Source organism: Neopelma chrysocephalum, unplaced genomic scaffold (assembly GCF_003984885.1).
Source record: "Neopelma chrysocephalum unplaced genomic scaffold, ASM398488v2 Primary Assembly neopelma1_103b, whole genome shotgun sequence".
In the NCBI taxonomy this organism is placed as follows: domain Eukaryota; kingdom Metazoa; phylum Chordata; class Aves; order Passeriformes; family Pipridae; genus Neopelma; species Neopelma chrysocephalum.
In genome coordinates, this window is record NW_020897767.1 from 2,249,940 (window position 1) to 2,254,848 (window position 4,909).

Genomic DNA, 4,909 nt, shown 5'->3' on the forward strand with positions numbered 1-4,909 from the left:
ATTGTGTGTGTATGTGAATACATATATATATATTTATATATGAATGTACTTCCCACTGTAGGTATTTGGCTTAGGGTTTTTTTTTTTACCCACAGAATGTAAATTATGGTCCATACTCGTATTTTACCGATTATTTCTGATAAAAATAGAACAAATATGTCACCTCTATAACACCATTTGCATGGATGTCACGGTGAGGAGGTGTCTCTTACTAAAGTAGCTTCTTATCCTTGGGCAGGGGTGGGTTTTTTTGCTGGCAGGATATTCCTTTAGCAGAGCAAATCCTTCTGGCCATCCAGGAAATATTACAAACCCCATAATAGTGTGGGGTTAATCTTGTCAATCGCCTGTTTATCAGGACCACAGGAATCACAAGTGAAGCTTAATTCTCCCTTTTCCTTCCGAGTTTTGAGGCTGAGTGGGAGCCAGTGCTCTGTGGATCAGGATGTTCACCCACATTAGGGATTTGCTCCCATTTAATTGCTTTTTTTTTTTAAAAAAGGGTGGTTTGGTGCAAATATTGTGGAAAAACTGCCAACCATTTTTATGAGGTACTTGAAGCAAAATGCTCCAAGGGCTTTGGGCAAGGCTGTTGTTTTATTGCTCGTAAAAGGATGAGTTTTACCCCAAGTAGACACATTAAATGTCAGCACAGTTGCTGTCTGCTCTTTATTTTTAAATGTCTTTCTCATGTGAATTTTTGGGGGTGTTTCCCTTTTTCACCTTTTGGCTCTTCATTTCTATTTTCCTTTCGCCTTCGAACTCCGGATTTAATTTTTATTTTTTTTTCCCTTTCCCCCTCTTCCAAGATCAATCTGTCTCTGCATTTTTAATGAATCATTTGCTGTGACATATGAGCACTGAAGACACAGTGTCAGGGACTTAAGCATCTGTGGAGAGCAGGAGGAGCAGCAGAGAGATGAAATGAATGTGATCTTAGCTCCAGTCTTTTTGCTCATGTGGGATGGTTCTTTGCCTAGAGGCAGCACAAATATAACTTTCCTTTTAGGGAATAATGAGGAGAATTAAAACCCAGCAATGTCTCATTTTTTTCCTTGTTGGAGCAGGGGCCAGAAATTGAGGATTTGAGGATTTTCAACACCCAAACCCAGCGTGATAGGTAAGAAACTTTTTGTGCAGGACTCATTCACAGCACCTAAAAAGCATTTTTAGGTGGGGTTTGTCATATCAGGAGTAGAACATTTGGCATTATCTCCTTAATCTCCCCTCATGGTATAAATAATTCCCCCTTTGAAACTCTGAAGGGAGAGAGGAGCAGGTTCAGGCACTGTCCTTACACAACCAAACCAAAAAGGACCAAAATGGCAAGGAATTCATCTCTGTCCTCACCAGCCAGCTTGACTTGCCACTGGGAAGAAGTGCAGATGCTGGAGGACAGCCTAAATTAAAAAAAAAATTATTAAAAACAACTGCCTTAAAGTATTTTTAGTTTCATATACATAACTTATGTGGAACTCATAATATTCCAAAAGAGTTTTAATACAAATTTCCAGTTTTATTGAAGTGGACAGGTAATAAAATTACTACAAATTATTCATTATTTTGCACTTTTTTACTCTGTCCTAAAACTGTTGAGGTGCTTTCCAGTTATATGGATAGCAGAGCTTTAGAACATGAGAAAATGTGGAATTAATTCACCTTTGGAATGCTGATGAACTGAAACCCAAAGCTTGCAAAGCAAAATACCTGCTGAACTCAGACCCCTGGTTTGTATCCAGGTATTTGGGTATTGGTGTCCTCATTTCACTCACGTGAGCAGCACCAAAAATTACAAATGGACAGGATTTCCCTGTCTCACATTCTGTAAAGCTGTTCATGGAGTGAGTTTGTGTGTGGGACAAATTCCTTTTCGATGGAAAAAGCTGGAGCCTGTAGACCCTCGATACCACAACAGTTTTCCTGCCTTGAGTTTAAAAACAAACACAGAAATACAGAATTTTAAATACCAAATTGCAAATACCAAACTTTAAATACCAAATTTTAAATGCAAAATGTTAAATGCAAAATTTTAAATGCCAAATTTGAAATGCAAAATTTTAAACACAAAATTTTAAATGCAAAATTTTAGATGCCAAATTTGAAATACAAAATTTTAAATGGAAAATTTTAAATGGAAAATTTTAAATACCAAATTTTAAATACAAAATTTTAAATGCAAAATTTTAAATACAAAATGTTAAATGCAAAATTTTAAATACCAAATTTTAAATACAGAATGTTAAATACAAAATGTTAAATCCAAAATTTTAAATGCAAAATATTAAATGCAAAATTCTAAATGGAAAATTTTCAATACAATCTCCACCAAGAAATTGTCGCTAAAGGCTACCTTTATACCCATGATTATTTTTCCTTTTTTACCTGCTCTCTGGACTTTTTTTTTCCATAAAATCCTCAAGCAGGGATTCCAAACTCCCAAATCTTTCTTCCAGGAGGAAGAGAGTGATGTTTCCTTCTGGGATTTGCAGGATCATCCAGCTGGAGCTCCCTGTTGCTTCCAGACACCACGTTGTCTCTTGGAGGCAAGTTTGTTGTGTCCCAGGTTTTTACTGCTGTGATTTTGTCTGGATTTCCCAGGGAAATCCCATTTTCTGGGTATTCTCCCATAGTCCTCATTTATATTGTAAATTCCTTTCTTTTTTTTAAAGTGCCAGGAAGAGTCCAAGGTGAATTCTTCAAACTCACAAGGTTCTTCAGGTCTGTGTGGAGATTTCCCTCTCAGAATATATTATAAATTTATTTATAAACTAACACTGTGTTCATCACAGAAGGTGAAAGTGTTACAACATTGTCATGTTTTCAACATTAATTTTGGTGAATCCTTACAATATGTTACAAGTGGGGGCTTTTTTTGATACAATGATACTAAATTTTAAAGATTGTATCTCGTGCTCTTACTTTGAAAGGCTTTATACACATATATATTTATTTATTGATAAAGATTTATATATTTTAGATGAACAATTTGTAATTAAATTGTAAATTTAAAGAAATAGGAGAGCAAAGCAGCCAAAGGGGTGAGATTGTCTGATATTTGGAGTATTTGACTGTGTGCTCTTCAGAATTATTGTGTCAATGGGACTTTTGGCTCTTTTGAAACACTTAAAATACTTGAAGAGTTGTAACTACTTATGATGCCATTCCAAATATCCTGGAATCTTTCTGTGAGGACTGGGAGAGTGGGATCAGGAGGGTTGGCTGATTTTCCAGGCTGTGATGTGTGTTTTAACTCCAGACTTTAATCCCAAATTGTGTCTCTATATTATATTTATTATTATGTTATTTATATATATTATTTTCAAATAATTTATCAAATTATCCCAAATAACCCCAAATTTGAAAATGGGTCATTTGGAATTGTGGAAGGGAAATGTGAAGATCCATGGTAATAATTTTATTGTTTATTATTGCTAATAATTTAATGGTTTATTGTGACTGGAGAATGTAGAATTAACCCTCACACATTTTTATGGGAAAGAAGAAATCCTCCTGCTTCTAGAGGCAGCAGTTTTGGGCTCATAAAACCTTCCTGCAAAGGCACATGGTTGGAATAATTAATTAATAATAATTTATAATAATTACAATTCAGACATTGAACAGATAACATGTTCATATCTGAGATGGCAAAATTCCTTTTACTCCCTACAATGAGAAGTTCTTTTCAGTTCAGGCTGTTTTAAAATGGATAAAATTTAATTTTTTTTTTCCATTTAACTAGAAATTTTTCTATGTATCATCAACCTTCCTAAATTTCATTTTTTTTGCCTTGAAATTTTTAGGCAATGAGAATAAAGGTTGTTTTTAGTGATCCACTGGTTTTAGGAACAGCAGGTAACCAACTTTCATGGAACTGCAGAGGAAAAAGTGGTTTTGTTTCACACAGAGCATCAGAAAAGGTGAAATACACACACAGATAGTGGATTTTTCCCCATATTTGCCCTAAAACATTGGGATTATTCCACTGGAGCACCACCACCTTGAAGCCATTCCTCTTTTTCCCATGAATATTTGATGAACTAATTAATGGCACAGCCAGGAGAGCTGCTTTAGAGGTCCCTCCTTCTGTGCCATTCCCCAAATAATTTCTTTCTTTACCAGAGAAACCCAGAATTTATTTATTTATTTCCCCATTATCACTTAGTTTTTTCTGAGAATTCATGAGAGATTTTCACTTTCCCCATTATCAGTTTGTTTTTCCTCAAAGTTCATGAGAGGTTTTCACTTCCATTAAGGCGCTTCTTGAAGGACATAGGAAAAATTATGGAAAATTTAATTATTTTGTATCCCAGAGCCTGTCAGGATCCACAGGGAGGGAAAAGAAACCCTCAGCCCCTTGGGCAGCCCTGTGGGAGTGAGAAGGTGGGTGCCAGCATGTCTGGAATTCCATATCCAGGTGGATTAAGAGCGTTAAGGAAGCTTAACCAGCTCCCAGGAGACACATTCCCATGGCTTGGAAGGCTCATTCCACTGCAGCAGTTGCTTGGCTGCCATTCGGGTGGAAAGAGCAGGGTCTTTCCTCCTGGAATTGTGCTCAGCAGGGCCTAATTTTGCCTTTTTTTGTTAAAAACTCAGAGTTTGGGTGCTCAGGTTGTGCTGAGGGTTTCAGAAACCACATCCCTCGCCATGGAAGTTCTCAGGCTCCAGCTGAGGCCAGGGAAGAAGGGGGAAAAGGCAGGTTTTTTCTTGTTTAATTCAACTAACAGTCCCAATCTAGATTGGTTTCCAAGTTTTATTGTCATTAAAATATCAGGAATTCTCTGAGTCAGGTGTGTTTTGTCTTACAAAAGGACAAAGAGTGGCTGGATGTTTCATCCATATTAATCAGCATGGAAGAATCCTGAAGGTTTATTGTCAAATATTGAATCCTGAAGGTTTATTGTCAAATATT

General features: G+C 36.3%; 1 long non-coding RNA gene across 1 annotated transcript in view; it reads left to right on the forward strand.

Moving 5' to 3' along the window:
• Window positions 1–1,095: 1,095 nt before the first annotated feature.
• The window catches only part of LOC113973628, a 69,282-nt gene continuing 65,468 nt past the window's right edge, over window positions 1,096–4,909 (forward strand). Inside the window, exon 1 of the long non-coding RNA XR_003536283.1 lies at window positions 1,096–1,120. This is a non-coding gene — a long non-coding RNA (uncharacterized LOC113973628). The remainder of the gene's footprint in view (window positions 1,121–4,909) is intronic.